This window comes from Hippopotamus amphibius, chromosome 2 (assembly GCF_030028045.1).
Source record: "Hippopotamus amphibius kiboko isolate mHipAmp2 chromosome 2, mHipAmp2.hap2, whole genome shotgun sequence".
Lineage (NCBI taxonomy): Eukaryota > Metazoa > Chordata > Mammalia > Artiodactyla > Hippopotamidae > Hippopotamus > Hippopotamus amphibius.
In genome coordinates this window covers 66,730,473-66,749,337 of record NC_080187.1, presented here as the reverse complement: position 1 = coordinate 66,749,337, position 18,865 = coordinate 66,730,473, and the positions used below count along the sequence as shown (strand labels likewise).

At 38.4% G+C, this 18,865-nt stretch overlaps 1 protein-coding gene and 1 non-coding gene across 9 annotated transcripts in view; one reads left to right on the top strand and one right to left on the bottom strand.

The window, feature by feature from the left end:
• AOPEP (aminopeptidase O (putative)) overlaps positions 1–18,865 on the top strand; it is a 365,989-nt gene that overhangs the window by 26,564 nt on the left and 320,560 nt on the right. The gene's annotated exons all lie outside the window — the stretch shown is intronic.
• Positions 13,393–13,524, bottom strand: LOC130847212 (small nucleolar RNA SNORA72). Its single transcript, XR_009051999.1, has one exon. It is a non-coding gene; the product is annotated as a small nucleolar RNA SNORA72 (small nucleolar RNA).

The window sequence follows — 18,865 nt, the reverse complement described above, 5'->3', positions numbered from 1 at the left end:
TGTGTTTTCTTATGCTTAGACTGAGGTTATTGGTTTTGGGAAGAATATTCCAGAGGTAAAGTACCCTTCTTGTCAAATCAAATCAGGCAATAATGATGTTGATATGACTTATTAACTTTGATAATATGGTCAAGTTTATGTTTGCAGGTTTCTTGACTGTAAACTTAGTATTTTTCCTTTTCCATTCTCTATTCTTTGGAAGCAAGTCACTAAATGCAGCTTGTACTCAAGAGGAGGGAAATGAACCTTTACTTCTTGGAAGAGGTAGTACCTACATCTAATATTGATCTTTGGAATTCTACTGTAGGGGAGATGTTTCCTACCCCATGTCCCCTGTGCCCATTTATCAATCATTTGTTTATATTAAAATAGAGTCATAGGTATTTATTTTAGTCTTTGGGTTCTAATCCAGTACTATCACTATGTATTTTCTTGCTCAGATTGTTCCAGCTTTGGCCATTAGAAGCTCTTTCAGTTGGTTCCTATGTCCTTTTTAGATGCCCCTTCCCTCCCACCCCACCCCCCCCCGCCTATTTTTTTTTAACTTCCTTACTTTGGGGCTTATATGATGCTACAGGCTTATCTTGTTTTCCCTGTCCCAGTACTAGAATCAGCCCTTTCTCCAAGGAGGCCTGGTTCCTGTTATTGGAAAAGGTATTTAGAAGCCATGACCTGGGTGCTGGTTGTTTTCACTCTTCATTATTTTTTAAATATTTTATTGAGGTAAAATTGGTATATAACATTACAGTTGACCCTTAAACAACATGGGTTTGAACTGTGCAGGTTCACTTACATGCAGATTTTTTTCAAAAAATACAAACTAATATGTGATCCATAGTTGGTTGTTATCTGCTGATACAGAACCATGGATATGAAGTGCTGATTATAAGTTATACACGGATTTTCAACTGCACAGGGGGTTGGCGCCCCTAAACCTGCTTTGTTCAAAGGTCAGCTGTATATTAGTTTTAGGTATACACTATAATAATTTGATATTTGTATACACTACAAAGTGATCATCAAAAAAAGTCTGGTTACCGTCTGTCACTGAACAGTTGATCCCCTTTTCATCCACACCCAATCCCCTTCCCCACTGATAAATTATCAATCTGTTCTTTTTATCTGTTAGTTTAGTTTAGTTTTGTTTGTTCCCTTGTTTTGGTTTTTAGGTTCCACAAATAAGTGAAATCATAAAGTATTGATCCTTCTCTGACTGACTTATTTCACTTAGCATGATACCCTGAAGGTCCACCCATGTTGTTGAAAATGACAAGATTTCCTTCTTTTTTATGGCTGAGTAGTATTACATTGTGTATGTATAATTCACATCTTCTTTATCCATTTCTCCATCAGTGGGTACTTAGGTTGTTTCCATATCTTGGCTAACGCAATATAATGCTGCAGTGAACATAGTGGGTGCACATAGCTTTTCAAATTAGTGTGTTTGTTTTCTTTGGATAAATACCCAGAAGTGGAATACCTAGATTGTATGGTAGTTCTATTTTAAATTTTTTGAAGAACTTCCATACTGTTTTCCATAATGGGTGCACTAATTTATATTCCCACCAACAGTGTAGGAGGGATCCCACCTCTTCACAGCCTCTACAATACTTGTTATATCTTGTCTTTTTGATAATTGCCATTGTGACAGGTGTAAGATGATATCTCACTATAGTTTTGATTTGAATTTCCCTGATGATTGGTGATGTTGAGCATCTTTTCACGTGCCTGTTGGCCATCTGTATGTCTTCTTTGGTAAAATGTCTATTTAGATGCCCTGTCCAGGTTTTGTTTTGTTTTTTTAATTTTTTCAATTTATTTTTTGGCTGCGTTGGGTCTTCGTTGCTGTATGTGGGCTTTCTCTAGTTGTGTGAGCAGGGGCTACTCTTCATTGTGGTGCATAGGCTTCTCGTTGCAGTGGCTTCTCTCTTGTTGTGGAGCATGAGCTCTAGGCGCCAGCAGGCTTCAGTAGTTGTGGCACGTGAGCTCTACAGCACAAGCTCAGTAGTTGTGTAGCTCAGGCTTAGTTGCTCTACAGCATGTGAGATCTTCTGGGACCAGGGATCCAACCCATGTCCCCTGTATTGGCAGGCGGATTTTTAACCACTGCGCCACCAGGGAAGTCCCCGTGTCCAGTTTTTAACCACCTTTTTTGTTATTGACTTAAATGAGTTCTTTATATATTTTGGACAGTAGCCCTTTACTGGATATGTGATTTGCAGATAACTTCTTCCATTCAGTAGGTTGCCTTTTTGTTTTGCTGATGGTTTCCTTTGCTGTGCAGAGCTTTTTAGTTTGGTGTAGTCCCATTTGTTTACTTTTGCTTTTATTGCCATTACCTTTGGAGTCCATATATATATATGGATGTCAAGGAGCTTACCATCTGTGTTTTCTTTTAGGAGTTCTGTGGCTTCTCACTTTACATTCAAGTCTTTAATCTGTTTTGATTTAATTTTTGTGTATGGTATAGGTAATGGTCCAGTTTCATTCTTTTGCATGTGGCTGTCCTGTTTTCCTAATACCATTTATTGAAAAGTATTTTCATTACTTTTGTATTGTATGTATGTTGTATGTTCTTGGCTCCTTTGTTATAAATTAGTATATGTGTGGGTTTATTTATGAGCTCTCTATTCTTTTCCCTTGATCTATGTGTCTGTTTTTATGCCAGTATTATACTGTTTTGATTACTATAGCTTCATAGTATAGTTTGAAATAGGGAGCATGGTACTCCTAGCTTTGTTCTTTTTTTTCAGGGTTGCTTTGGCTATTCAGGGTCTTTTGTGGTTCCATATAAATTTTAGAATTATTTGCTCTAGTTCTGTGAAACGTGTAATTTTGAGCATGGAATATCTTTCCATTTTTTTATGCATTCAATTTCTTTAATCAATTTTCAGTGTTTAGGTTTTTTACCTCCTTGGTTAAATTTATTTCAAGGTGTTTTTTTCTTTTTGATGCAATCATAAATGGGATTGTGTTCTTAACTTCTCTTTCTGATAGTTTGTTATTACTGTATAGAAATGCCACAGATTTCTGTATATTAATTTTGTATCCTGCAACTTTAGTGAATTCATTTGTACTTCTAAGAGTTTTTTAGTGGAGTTTTTTCGATTTTCTCTACATAGAGTATGTCATCTGCAAATAGTGACGGTTTTACTTTTTCCTTTCTTATTTGGATGCTTTTTTTTTTTCTTGTTTAATTGCCATGGCTAGGACTTCTCATACTGAGTTGAATAAGAGTTGCAAGACTAGGCATCCTTGTATTGTTCCTGATCTTAGAGGAACAGCTTTCAGCTTTTCATTGTTAAGTATGATGTTAGCTGTAGGTTTGTCCTATATGGCCTTTATTATGTTTAGGTATATTTCCTCTATCCTCATTTTGTTGAGAGCTTTTATCCTAAATCAGTGTTCAATTTTGTCAGATGCTCTTTCTGCATCTATTGAGATGAGCATGTGATTTTTATCTTTGATTTTGCTAATGTAATGTATCCCTTTGATTGATTTGCTGTGTTGAACCATCTTTGGATCTCTGGAATAAATGCCACTTAATCATAGTATAGGCTTTTTTAAATATATTATTGGACTTAGGTTATTAATATTTTGTTGAGGATTTCTGCATCTGTGTTCATTGGGAATATTAGCCTTTCCTTTTGTTTTCTTTTTGTAGTGTCCTTGTCTGGTTTTGGTATCAGGGTAATGTTGGCCTCATAAAGTAAATTTGGAAGTGTTCCCTCCTCTTCAGTTTTTTGGAACAGTTTGAGAAGTGTATGATTAAATCTTCTGCGAATGTTTGGTACAATTCACCATTGAAGCCATCTGGCCCTGGACTTTTGTTTGTTGGGAGGTTTTTAATACTGATTCAGTTGCCTTACTAGTAATTGGTCTATTTGGATTTTTTTATTTCTTTATGAATCAGTGTTGCAAGATTGTATATTTCTAGGAATTTATCTATTTTTTCTATGTTGTCCAGTTCCTTGGCATATAATTATTCACAGTAGTCTCTTATGTTCCTTTGTGTTTCTGTGGTATCTGTTGTAACTTGTCTTCTTTCATTTATGATTTTATTTATTTGAACTTTCTTTATTTCTTGGTGAGTCTAGCCAAAGGTTTGTCAATTTTGTTTACCTCTGCTCAGTTTTCCTTTGAGTTCATTTATTATAGTATTTATGTCCTTAATTATAATATTAATAGCTGCTTTCAGGTCCTTGCATACTAATTCTAATATTTTGGTCCACACAAATCGGTTTCCCTTGATTGTTTTTTCTTTGAATACAGGTCATATTTTCTTGTTTCTTTTTATGCCTGATAATTTTGGATTTTACCTTGGACATTGTGTTGATATTTATAGAAACTCTGGATTCCTTACGTTCTTCTAAGCAGTATTAAATGTTTTATTTTAGTAGGCAGTTAACATGGCTGCGTTTCAACTTTTGACTTTACCTTCCTTGCAGTAGGCAGCAGTAGAAATCTCAGTTTAGTTCTGTTCATTTAGCATAAGGGGACTGTTTGGTTTGCCCCAAACATGGGGTCAGTTAGAAAACTGGGAGTTTGTATGTAGAATATGAGGCTCTCATCCTTCCTGAAGTTTTCCTTCTTTACTTTCTAGCTGCTGGGTCAGTTCTGAACTCTGTCCTCTGATTCTTCAGCCATTTAAACTGCAGATTTCAGTCTGACTTTTAGCTGCTCTGCCTAGCACCAAGTAGGGTCTACTGTCAGATGAAAAACTATAAACAGGAAACTCAGTGCTGTTCTCTTCTCCCAGGTGTCAACTCTCTACTGTTTCTGTAAGCTTTTTGCTTATTCCCATGTGCCTTTAGATTTTTTTGTTGTTCTCTACAATTTATAAGTGTTATCAGTGGGAGGATTGGTCTGATATAAGCTACTCCACTGTTACCAGAAGTGGCACTCCCCTTCATTTAAGAGGAAGAACAATATTAATTAAATGATTACACAAATGGATGTAAAGCTAAAACTTCTTTTCTTCTGCAAAGAAGTACACAGTACCATGAGATTTAATAATAGAGGAATGTGACTTAATCAGTGAGGTCAGGAAAGTTTCCATGAGGACTTGGTGGGGAGAGTGAGAGAGTTACTAGACAAAGATGCTTCCGCATATTTGTTGAATGAATGAATAATAAAATCTAGCTTTCTCTGCATCTTGGCTTCTTTCTTTGCACATATTCTTATCCTCTCAATCTTTAATCACCTCTCCAGGCTTCTGTGATAATGAATGGGTATCTATAGCTATGGTGCTTATAATATTATTCAGTGAAGCCATGTCCTTCATGAAAACTTCTTGAGCCACAGGACTTGTGGGTATGGACTGTTTATGTGGTATAGCAGGGTTCATGGCTTTCTAGTCCATGTGATCAACTGAGTTAAAAGGAAACCCCCCTCCCAATATCAGGTATTTAGAAATGCTGGATAAAATATAACAACATACACATGCATATATATACACATGCAAATTCAAAACCAAGAAAGAGTTATCTTAGTTGACCAAAATGGAGGAGGAATGTAAAGTCAGTATGATGAATAGGAGGCTAACCTAAGAGGCTGTCACAGAGGACTAGGTATAGGCCTTAACAGCTGGATATGGGGAGGTGAGGGGGACCTGATCCTCAACCAAGGAAGGGGTGCCCAGTCATGGACTCAGTACATGTGGAGAACTGAAACTGAATTATTTGCATAAAGCCAGAAGCCGTAAGTGGGAGATCCCTACGTTTAGTGGAGAAAGAAAATTCCATGACACTGTCCCAACAGAGAGGCAAGGAAATCTGCTGTCTACTCAGGGCTGTACATGGAAAGAATTCCTGAGTCCTCTGACTGAAAGAGTACACTGTATCTTGAGCAAGCCAAATAAAAATAAATCCACATTTAGACACATTGAATGAAACTGTAGAAACTCAAAGATAATGAAAGAATATAAAAAGTACTAGGGAGAAAAAACAGATACGTATCAAGAAATGCAGATTAATTACAAACTTCTTATCAGCAGAAAGATGTCAGAATGTAGTAGAGTAATAGATATTCAAAGTGCTAAGTGAAAATAACTGTCAGCCTTAAACTCTACACTTAAATAATTATTTAATAGTGAGGGTGTATTAAAGACTTTTTCAAACATACAAGTGTTGAAAGAGTTTACTACTCCCAGACTCCTCCTGAAAGAATTACTGAAGATTTACTTAAGTAAAAAGGAAATTGTGGCAAACTGTATTTTCCAAAACAGGTCATAACAATATCTACCATCTCACATGCTCTTCCCCAATGTGACCTAACCACTCTTCCACCAAGTGATGGAATTGAATTCCCTCTTCTTGAATCTGGGCTGCCCATATGACTCTCTTTTGAAACCAGTAGCATGTGGTGGAAGTGATACCACATTGACCTTCAAGGCTAGATCAGAAAAGTTCATTCAGCTTTCAACTGGTTCTTTGGAACACTTGCTTTGAAGGCTGCCAGCTGCCTTATAAGTTTTCTGACTATTCTGAGATTTCCATGTTAAAGAGGTTTTGTGTAGCCACTCTGATCATCAGACTTCCCAGACAAGCCCATTCTCCACTGAATGCCATAGTCAGATTCATAAGATTCAGAAGAATGGCCTATCTGAGTAATATATATAAGGTACATAATAAATATACTTTATATTTATAAAGAATGTAATAAAATGATTGCTATTTGAAGCCGCAAAACTTTGGGTTGTCATTTAGCAGTAATAACTGGAATAAAATTGAATCCTGAAAGAAGGAGTGAAATATATGAATCTATCATGAGCAAGGAAGCTTTTGAACAAACAGGTATTGACTTTTTCCTAAATTGGATGAAGGTTGTTAAAAACAATGTGATACTAAGATGTTAGCAACAATAATATGGAAGCTGGTATAGAGTAGGGAAGAGGAAGGAGTCATGATATGACTTTCTAGGGTCTTTGTATTTTTCAGAGATTGACTTTGAGTAGGCATATTCAAGAAAAGAAATAGATTGTATAAGCTGTGAAACAGTAGAGGGAAAAAAGAGAATTCAGAAAAATTCAAGAAAAAGTAGAAAAGTAAAAGCTAAGAAGCAAAGAAAATCGTGGTAAATAGAAAACACAAAATAAGTTGGTTGAGATTAGTGTCATTATAATATAATCATGATAAATATAAAAAATTAATTTCAGTTATATGAAATGACTATATATTTTAAAAAATACAGCCCAATGTTGCTTAAAAACGATACCCAAGGCAAAACAACCCAGAGAAGTTAAAAATAAAGGGATAGAGAAGATATATTAGTATATCAGAAGATAACAAACTGAAAGAAAGCAGGTGTGACAATATTGACATTAGGCAAAGTGGAATTCTAGGTGTTTTACCCAGGAAACACTTGCATATGTGTACCAGGAGACATGTACAAGGATGTTCATTGCAACATTGTAATAATGAAAAATTTAAAAGAATTTAAATAGCTATCAATAGGGGAATGTATGGATAAACTGTGGAATATTCGTATAAGGACAATAAATGGCAGTTAAATAAGCTAATTTATTTGCATTTTCATGGCTATATTTTGCAACTATTGAGTGAAAGAAATAAGTTACAAAATAATATGTTAGTGTGGCATTTCTAAACATAATACATTTGCACTTCTAAGATTCCTTCTAATTCTGAAATCATCAAATTTCACATCAGTAAGCTATATTCCTCTGACTGTATGCATTTGACTTTCTGAGGAACTATGCCCAGAAACAGTATACTTCAGTAACTTAATTACTGACTGTCATTAAGAGCAATCACTGTATCCTAAAGAATGAACACACTTGCAATAGAAGAAAACTGTCTTCCTCTGAACAAGCAATCTGTAGAATTAAATATTTTGTAACTGTTCCCAGTATGCTCAATGCTATATTATAAGCATATATGCAGAAAATCTCTCTTTTCCTTTGAATTGCTTACAAGAAAAGAGATGTGGCAGAAAGAGGTACAGGTGTATCCTGAGAAGAAGAATTGAAAACTGTCTGGAAGAAGATGTTTAAGCAGTAACTTTCTTCTAGAAACTATGCAAGCCAGAATCCCTGTTCTGTAAAGAACTAGACATTGAAATCTCAAATGCCCTCAGATGTCGAATTCCACAGATATTTATTGAGAACCTACTATGTACAGGGCATTCTTCTTAACATGGCCATGAACACAGAGATGAATCAGGAGTCCCAAGTTCTTTATAGATCTTTGAAAGCTGATGGTAACTATAAAATGAGGCAGGATAAGTTAAGGGCCGTGAGAGTGATACAGAGGACTTTGTAGCTTGAAAGGAGAATGAAATTATTTTCTTTGGAGGGTTCCAGAGTGGAAGCTGTTTCACACATTTGTAAATGTGCGCATTTCTGTTTGGGTGATTAAAGGTGATAAGGCAGTTTCTTTGCCATGCCATAGTTCTGTTTAGTATTTAATCCTCTCCCACATACTCCCCCCCCCCCCCCCCCCCCCCGCACCCTGCCTTTCTTAAGAAAAATATTGCTGTATGTTAAATCTCTCAAAGCCTTTAATGGCTTTGAAATCATTTAAGCATTTAAAACACACGCTATGTAGTACACTTATTTTAGAGGCAGCAGTGGTTAGCCACTGGAAACTAACCATTGGGTTTGATAAAGGGGGGAGTTTTATATGTTATGCCTTATGACAGAGAATGGAAAAATGCTTTAGTGAGACGGGCTGGCATTTAAAATTGGAGCACAATAATAGCAAAAAGTGCTGAGGTCAACGAACTGCTTTAGAAATATGGTTACTATTTGCTGAGAGAGGCCTTTCAAGGTGGCCAGATATATGCGTTTGCAACCACAGTCAGTTCAGTTCTTCCCTAAATATGGGACTGTGACCCTGATTGATGTCAGTGAAAGCTATGTACTTGCAGAGAAAGATATTTAGATCATCCATGAGTCCAAGGCAAGTAGGAAATAGATGTAATAGGCAACATTATACATAACTTAGGTTAGAAACCATGCAAAGGTGATGGAGATCTTTTGAATCTTCTGGGCTTGCTTAAAAATTCTCCTTTTTATTCCAAAGTTATTATACTCTGAATTGATTCTAGTCCACACAATTGAAAGAAGACAAAAAAGGTAGAGTGGGGATGTGGAAGAGGGTCTTAGCATTTGATTTATGACTTGGACAATATGAAGGAGATGGTCATGAGAGCTGGATGATGAGAATTTCAAGGAAAAGTATCAGCAAGTGGAAAAGCATCAGAAATTGCTTTACCTCTCTAGACCTCATTGTCTTCATTTGTAAAACTAGAGTGTTGGAAGTGAGCTTTAAGGAATTTTTCAGCATGAGAATTCAGTGAAGTAGACCAGTTAAAAATGGACAACAGGGCTAAATGTAGTTTTTGCTTGTTTTTTTTCTTTCCAGTTTCATTGAGATATAATTGACACATAACATCATATTACTTTAAGGTATAATGCTTTGATATATGTATATATTGCAATGGTTGTTTTAAAAAATGGTAGCCTTAGGGGTGTTGGAAACATTGGTAATAGGATGGAGACATGGACAGGGACAAATGTTGACAAGAGAAAACAGTCAAATGAAACAAGATTCCAAACTGGTGGGAGGGGATGGTGTTGGGGGGAATGCTTCTTTCCCATCTCTGATGTTTCCTTTCTTGTGGAGGGAGCTTAATCACAGTAACATTCCTGGTCATTTTACTTCTCCCTTAAGGGAAGTGGAGTGACTTATTCTGGTAAATTTGGGAAGACGAAACTGGGTGTGCTCTGCTCAGCTCAGCTCCTCCCCATTGCATTTAGGCAGCAGTTCTGACCACAGAGAGCTGCTTTCCTTACTTCTTCAGGCCCTGAGTCTTACCTGTGGAGGGTACCTCCTCTTCTGGGAGCTTTGACCTGATCCAGCACTGCCTGTGACCATACATGTAAATCTGTCTGATTTGGGGATTTGGTTTTCAGGTACCTTTGGCTGCCACACCAAGTCATATTTTCCAGTTTAGTCTTCATCAATAATGTGATATTTTGGACTCCCATTTCCATATCCTCATTTTCTTTCTCAATATGTTCAGAATTTGGGTGGGCAGGAAGAGTGCTGTTTTCTTGGCTCTCTCAGACTCCAAAAGCTGGGATGCAGGGGGAAGGAATTGGTTTTGGTGGGAAGGTATTAGTTTCCTCTGAATCTGGAGAAGGCAATATGTTTCCTCTGAATCAGGAGAGGGCACTAATTGTGAAGAACTAGAAATTGTTGCAGTATGATGGAGTTTCAGGGATTCAAAATCATCTCAGTCAGGTAAGAGGACAAATAACCAACGGAGAATGAGTCACCAGGCATGGACTTAGAAAGTTAAAATAAGAAAAGATTTAGAATTGCCTCTATATGGCATATACTCAAGAATCTACTGAAACATGTTTAGAGATGGGAGCCAAGATGGCAGAGTAGAAAGATCCTGAGCTCACCTCCTCTCACAACCATACCAAAATCACAACTATTTTCAGAACAACCACCAATGAAAAAGACTGGAACCTGCCAGAAAAGATCTTCTACAACTAAAGACATAAAGAAGGACCCACAGTGAGATGTGTAGGAGGGGCAGATTCATAATATAATCAACTCCCATACCCACAAACTGGAGAATAATTATAGTGCAGAGGTACTTCCAGAGGAGTGAGTGTTCTGAACCCCACGTTGGGCTCCCCAGCTTGGGGGTCCTGCACCAGCAAGACAAGCCCCAGAGCATTTGGCTTTGAAGGCTAGTGGGACTTAATTTCAGGAGTCCCAAAAGACTAGTGGGAAACAGAGACTTTACTCTTAAAGAACACACCACAAGATCTCATATGCTCCGAGACCCAGGGCAAAAGCAGTAATTTGACAGGAGCCTGGACCAGACCTACCCGTGGTCTTGGAGAGTCTCTTAGAGAGGCATGGGCCAGCTGTGGCTCACCCTAGGGACATAGACACTGGTGGCAGCCATTCTGGGGAGCTGCTACTGTGTAGACAGATGCTGGTAGTTGCCATTGTGGAACGCTCCCTCTAGCTCATTAGCCCCAAGACCTGGCTCCACCCAACAGTTTGTAGGCACCTGTGCAGGAACACTTCAGGCCAAGCAATGAACTGGGAGGAACAAGCCCTACTCCTCAGCAGATGGGGTGCCTAAAGGCTTCCTGGGCCCACAGCCACCTCTAGACATACCTCTAGGCATTGTCCTGCCCATCAGGTTCTACCTCAACCCTCCAGGGGGCAGTCACCAGGTACAAGAAAACTATGATCCCACAGCCTATGGACCCAGCCTGCCTACAAAAGGCCAGACCTTGCCCTGGGACCAGGTGGGCCCTGTCCCTGCCCATTTGTAGGCACACACAAGCTTTGGGACATCCTGTATACTATACCCAACTGTGTCAGGAACCAGCCTCTCCCCATCAGTGATCTGACACAAGCTATGGGATCCCTGGGCCCTCTAGCCAGAATTCAGGACCCAGCTCTGTGAACCAGTAGTCCAGCACTAACCCCAGAACCTGGCTTCACCCACCAATGTGCAGGCAACAGCCGCGGAGTGTTCTGGACCCTGACTCTGCCCACCAGTGAGCCAGTATGAGCCCTGCAGCCACCTGGGTTCTGCAGTCAGCTGCTTTGTGACCAGAGCGAGCCAACCAGCAGCCAGAAGCCTCTGCACAAGGCAGGGTCTGGCAACGAAGTGGATTAACGGCCAACCAAGACTTTGAGACCACCCACATAGCCTGCCACAACAGAAAGACCCACACAGACCTCATAGGGGGAACCCCTAGAAATATAGCTTGACTGATGAAGGGGGGTGCACTGCTGGGACACATAGGACTTCCATAGAAGGCCACTTCTTTGGGGTCAGGAAACATAATTAACCTACCAGATAAATAAAAATACAGACAGCATCTTAGGCAAAAATGAGGCATCAGAAGAACATGTTCCAGACAAAGGAACAAGATAAAACCCCAGAAGAAGAACTAAGTGAAGTGGAGATAGGCAATCTACCTGAGAAAGATTTCAGGGTAATGATCATAAAGATGATGAAAGAACTTGGGAGAAGAATGGACGCATAGAGCAAGAAAAATTTTTTTAAGAACTTTTTTTTTTTTTTACAATAAACTGCATATATTTAGGGTGTACAATTTGCTATCCCAATCTGCCAATTCGTTCCCCTCCAACCCTCCCTGCTTTCCCTACTTGGTGTCCATATGTTTGTTCTCTACATCTATGTCTCTATTTCTGCCTTGCAAACTGGTTAATCTGTACCATTTTTCTATAGTCCAGATATATGTGTTAATATACGATATTTGTTTTTCTCTTTCTGACTCACTTCACTCTGTATGTCAGTCTCTAGGTCCATCCATGTCTCTACAAATGTCCCAGTTTCATTGCTTTTTACAGCTGAGTAATATTCCATTGTATATATGTACCACATCTTTTTTATCCATTCCTCTGTTAATGGACATTTAGGTTGCTTCCATGTCCTGGCTATTGTAAATAGTGCTGCCATGAACATTGGAGTGCATGTGTCTTTTTGAATTATGGTGTTCTCTGGGTATATGTCTAGTAGTGGGAATGCTGGGTCATACGGTAGTTCTATTTTTAGTTTTGCAAGGAACCTCCATACTGTTCTCCATAGCGGCTGTATCAATTTACATTCCCACCATCAGTTGCAAGAGCGTTCCCTTTTCTCCACACCCTCTCCAGCATTTACTGTTTGTCAGTTTTCTGATGATGCCCATTCTAACCGGTGTGAGGTGATACCTCATTGTCGTTTTGATTTGCATTTCTCTAATAATTAGTGATGTTGAGCAGCTTTTCATGTGCCTCTTGGCCATCCGTATGTCCTTTGGAGAAATGCCTATTTAAGTCTTCTGCCCATTTTTTGATTGGGTTGTTTGTTTTTTTGATATTGAGCTGGATGAACTATTTATATATTTTGGAGATTAATCCTTTGTCTACGGATTTGTTTGCAAATATTTTCTCCCATTCTGAAGGTTGTCTTTTCATCTTGCTCATAGTTTCCTTTGCTATGCAGAAGCTTTGAAGTTTCATGAGTTCCCACTTATTTATTTTTGTTTTTATTTCCATTACTCTAGGGGGTGGATCAAAAAAAGATCTTGCTGTTATTTACGTCGAAGTGTGTGCTTCCTATGTTTTCCTCTAGGGGTTTTATAATGTCTGGCCTTACATGTAGGTCTTTAATCCATTTTGTTTATTTTTGTGTATGGTGTTAGGGAGTGTTCTAATTTTTTTTTTTTAATTTTACAGTTCATTTAATAGCAACTGGTAATCATCAAATTAGCAATGGTTATCTTCAAAAGTTACTACACTAGCTGTGCTACCATTTCTCAAGGTTGATCGGATATCTAGAGTCACATTTTCCACATAAGATGCATCATATAAATCAGACTTGGTTTATCACCAGCATTTATAAAACCAGACCTAGGAAAAGAACTAGGTCTAGGGACACATGCATGGTCTTAATATAGCGAATGTTTAGCCTGCCCTGATTATTACAAAATCAGAACAGTGAGAATATTCACAGGGGAGTGTTCTAATTTCATTCTTTTACATGTAGCTGTCCAGTTTTCCCAGCACCACTTATTGAAGAGGCTGCCTTTTCTCCATTGTATATCCTCGCCTCCTTTGTCACAGATTAGTTGACCATAGTTTATCTCTGGGCTTTCTATCCTGTTCCATTGATCTATATTTCTGTTTTTGTGCCAGTACCATACTGTCTTGATCACTGTAGCCTTGTAGTATAGCCTGAAGTCAGGAAGCCTGATTCCACCAACTCCGTCTTTCCTTCTCAAGATTGCTTTGGCTATTTGGGGTCTTTTGCGTTTCCATACAAATCATAAAATTTCTTGTTGTAGTTCTGTGAAAAATGCCATTGGTAATTTGATTCGGATTGCATTGAATCTGTAAATTGCTTTGGGTAGTATAGTCATTTTCACAATGTTGATTCTTCCAATCCAAAAACATGGTATGTCCCTCCATCTGTTTGTGTCGTCTTTGATTTCTTTCATCAGTGTCTTATAGTTTTCTGAGTACAGGTCTTTTACCTCCTTGGTTAACTTTATTCCTAGGTATTTTATTCTTTTTGTTGCAGTGGTGAATGGGATTGTTTCCTTAATTTCTCTTTCTGATCTTTCATTGCTAGTGTATAGAAATGCAAGAGATTTCTGTGTGTTTATTTTGTATCCTTCAACTTTACCAAATTCATTGATTAGCTCGAGTAGTTTTCTGGTGACATCTATGTATAGTATCATGTCATCTGCGAACAGTGACAGTTTTACTTCTTCTTTTCCAATTTGGATTCCTTTTATTTCTTTTTCTTCTCTGATTGCTGTGGCAGGGACTTCCAAAACGATGTGGAATAGTAGTGGCGAGAGTGGATATCCTTGTCTTGTGCCTGATCTTAGAGGGAATGCTTCCAGTTTTTCACCAATGAGAATGATGTTTGCTGTGGGTTTCTCATATATGGCCTTTATTTTGTTGAGATAGGTTCCCTCTATGCCCACCTTTGGGAGAGTTTTTATCATAAATGAGTGTTGAATTTTGTCAAAGGCTTTTTCTGCATCTATTGAGATGATCATGTGGTTGTTATCCTTCAGTTTGTTAATATGGTGGATCACATTGATTGGTTTGCATATATTGAAGAATCCTTGCATTCCAGGGATAAACCCCACTTGATCATGGTGTATGATCCTTTTAATGTGTTGTTGGATTCTGTTGGCTAGTATTTTGTTGAAGATTTTTGCATGTAAATTCATCAGTGATGTTGGTCTGTCGTTTTCTTTTTTTTGTAGTATCTCTGTCTGGTTTTGCTATCAGGGTGATGGTGGCTTCATAAAATGAGTTTGGGAGTGTTCCTTCCTCTGCAATGTTTTGGAAGAGCTTGAGAAGGATGGGAGTTAGCTCTTCTCTAAATATTTGATAAAATTCACCTGTGAATCCATCTGGTCCTGGACTTTTGTTTGTTGGGAGATTTTTAATTACAGTTTCAATTTCATTACTTGTGATTGGTCTGTTCATATGTTCTATTTCTTCCCGATTCAGTCTTGGAAGCTTATTCCTTTCTAAGAATCTGTCCATTTCATCCAGGTTGTCCATTTTATTGGCATATAGTTGCTTGTAATAGTCTCTTATGGTTCTTTTAATTTCTGCGGTGTCCGTTGTAACTTCTCCTGTTTCATTTCTAACTTTATTGATTTGAGTCCTCTCCCTCTTTTTCTTGATGTTTTGGTAGAGGTTTATCGATTTTATTTATCTTCTCCAAGAAGCAGCTTTTAGTTTTATTGATTTTTGCTATTGTTTGCTTTGTTTCTATTTCATTTATTTCTGCTCTGATCTTTATGATTTCTCTCCGTCTACTAACTTGGGGTTTTATTTGCTCTTCTTTCTCTAGTTTCTTTAGGTGTAAGGTTAGATTGTTTATTTGGGATTTTTCTTGTTTCTTGAGGTAAGATTGTATTGCTATAAACTTCCCTCTTAGAACTGCCTTTGCTGCATCCCATAGGTTTTGGATCGTTGTGTTTTCATTGTCATTTGTCTCTAGGTATTTTTTGATTTCCTCTTTGATTTCTTCAGTGATCTTTTGGTTATTTAGTAGCATATTGTTTAGCCTCCATGTGTTTGTGTTTTTTACAGTTTTTTTTCCTGTAATTGATTTCTAATCTTACACCGTTGTGGTCAGAAAAGATGCTTGATATGATCTCAGTTTTCTTGAATTTACCAAGGCTTGATTTATGACCCAAAATGTGATCTCTCCTGGAGAATGTTCCATGTGCACTGGAGAAGAACGTGTAATCTGCTGTTTTTGGATGTAATGTCCTATAGATATCTATTAAATCACACTGATTTATTGTGTCATTTAAAGCTTGTGTTTCCTTATTAATTTTCTGTGTGGATGATCTGTCCATTGGTGTAAGTGGGGTGTTAAAGTCCCCCACTATGATTGTGTTACTGTCGATTTTCTCTTTCATAGTTGTTAGCATTTGCCTTATATATTGAGGTGCTCCTATATTGGGTGCATATATATTTATAATTGTTATCTCTTCTTCTCGGATTGATCCCTTGATCTTTATGTAGTGTGCTTCCTTGTCTCTTGTACATTTTTTATTTTAAAGTCTATTTTATCTGATATGAGTATTGCTACTCTAGCTTTCTTTTGATTTCCATTTGCATGGAATATCTTTTTCCATCCCCTCACTTTCAGTCTGTATGTGTCCCTCAGTCTGAAGTGGGTCTCTTGGAGACAGCATATATATGGGTCTTGTTTTTGTATGCATTCAGCCAGTCTGTGTCTTTTGGTTGGGGCATTTAGTCCATTTACATTCAAGGTAATTATCAATATGTATGTTCCTATTACCATTTTCTTAATTGTTTTGTTTTTATTTTTGTAGGTCCTTTTCTTCTCTTATGTTTCCCACTTAGAGAAGTTCCTTTAGCATTTGTTGTAGGGCTGGTTTGGTGGTGCTGAATTCTCTTAGCCATTGCTTGTCTGTAAAGCTTTTGATTTCTCTGTCGAATCTGAATGAGATCCTTGCTGGGCAGAGTATTCTTGGTTGTAGGTTCTTCCCTTTTAGCACTTGAAGTATATCATGCCACTCCCTTCTGGCTTGTAGAGTTTCTGCTGAGAAATCAACTGTTAACCTTATGGGAGTTCCCTTGTATGTTATTTGTCGTTTTTCTTTTGTTGCTTTTAATAACTTTTCTCTGTCTTTAATTTTTGTCAACTCGACTAATATTTGTCTTGGTGTGTTTCTCCTTGGATTTATCCTGCCTGGGACTCTCTGCGCTTCCTGCACTTGGGTAGTTATTTCCTTTCCCATGTTAGGGAAGTTTTCAACTATAATCTTTTTCAGTATTTTCTCAGGTCCTTTCTCTCTCTCTTCTCCTTCTGGAACCCCTATAACACGAGTGTTGGTGCATTTAACGTTGTTCCAGAGGTCTCTTAGGCTGTCTTCAGTTCTTTTCATTCTTTTTTCTTTATTCATTTCTGCATCAGTGATTATCACCATTCCATCTTCCAGGTCAGTTATTCGTCCTTCTGCCTCAGTTAATCTGCTCTTGGTTCCTTCTAGTGTATTTTTCATTTCAGTTCTTGTGTTGCATATCTCTGTTTGTTTGTTTTTTAAGTCTTCTAGGTCTTTGGTAAACTTTTCTTGCAACTTTTCGATCTTTGCATCCAGTCTTTTTTCAAAGTCCTGGATCATCATCACCATCATTATTCTGAATTTTTTTTCTGGAAGGGTGCCTGTCTCCTCTTCATTTAATTGTTTTTCTGGGGTTTTATCTTGTCCCTTCATCCTGTAGAAAATCTTTTGCCTTTTCATTTTCTCTATCTTTCTGTGGCTATGGTTTTCAGTTCCACAAGGTGAAATACTGATGATTCTGCTTGATTCTACTGCCTGCCCTCTTGTGGAGGAAGCTGTCTAGGAGGCTGGTGGGTGCTTCCTGAGGGAGGGGGACTGATGGTGCGTTGGGCTGGGTGGGTGGAGCTCAGTGACACTGTAATCTGCTTGTCTGCCAATGGGTGGGGCTGTGTTCCCACCTTGGTGGTCTTTTGGCCTGAGGTGACCCAGCACAGGATCTTACAGGCTCTTTGGTGGGGCTATTGTTGGACTCTGGGAGCACTCACACCAATGAGCACTTCTCAGAACCCCTGCCACCAGTGCCCCTGTCTCCTCAGTGAGCCACAGCTGCCCCCCACCTCTGCAGGCAACCCTCCAACACCAGCAGGTAGGTCTGGTTCAGTCTCCTGTGGGGTCACTGCTCCTTTCCCCGTGGGTCCTGGTGAGCACACTTTTTTGTGTACCCTTCAAGAGTGGAGTCTCCATTTCCCCCCATCCCATGGAGGTCCTGCAGTTAAATCCCACTGGCTTTCAAAGTCTGGTTCTCTGGGGATTCCTTCTCCTGTTGCTGGACCCCCAGGTTAGGAAGCCTGATGTGGGGCTCAGAACCCTCAGGACTCCTGTGGTATAACTGCTCTCCAGCTTGTGATTCACCCACCCAGTACTTATGGGATTTGATTGTAACGCAATTGCGCCCCTCCTGCCATCTCATTGAGGCTTCTCCTTTGTCTCTGGATGTGGCATGTTTTTTTTGGTGAGTTCCAGTGTCTTTCTGTTGATGGTTGTTCAACAGTTAGTTGTAATTCTGGTGCTCTTGTAAGAGGGAGTGAGTGTACATCCTCCTACTCCGCCATCTTGATTCTCTACTCCTAAGAGCTTTATTGAGATACAGTTAACATACAATAAACTGCATATATTTAGAGCGTATAATTTGGTATCCCAATCTCCTGATTCATTCCCCCACAACCCTCTCCGCTTTCCCCACTTGGTGTCTATATGTTTGGCAAAAAGTTAATTTTTTTCTTTTTTTCTTTTTGGTTTCTTGAGAAATTTCATTTATTTTAAAACTCGACAATTTCTTTCTTTTATTTATTTTTCTATATCAAGATAAAATAAAAGATATTAGTTTGATTTTGAGTATAAATCCTTTACAATTAGTAATTTATTTCCATGTTTTTCTTTTGTTTTTTTTAAGAACTTTTATTGAGATACAGTTAACAGACAATAAACTGCATGTATTTAGAGTGTACAGTTTGGTATCCCGATCTCTCAATTCATTCCCCCCCAACCCTCCCTGCTTTCCCCACTTGTTGTCCATATGTTTGGCAAGAACTTAATTTTTAACAAAGAGTTATAAAGAGCAACCAAATAAGGATGAATGCAATCATTGAAATGAAAAATACACTGGAAGGAGTCAGCAGTAGATGAAATAATACAGAGGAAGGGATCAGCAAGGTGGAAGACAGAGTAGAGGAAATCACTGACATTGAACACACAAAAGAAAAAAAGGTGAAAAAAGAAATGAAG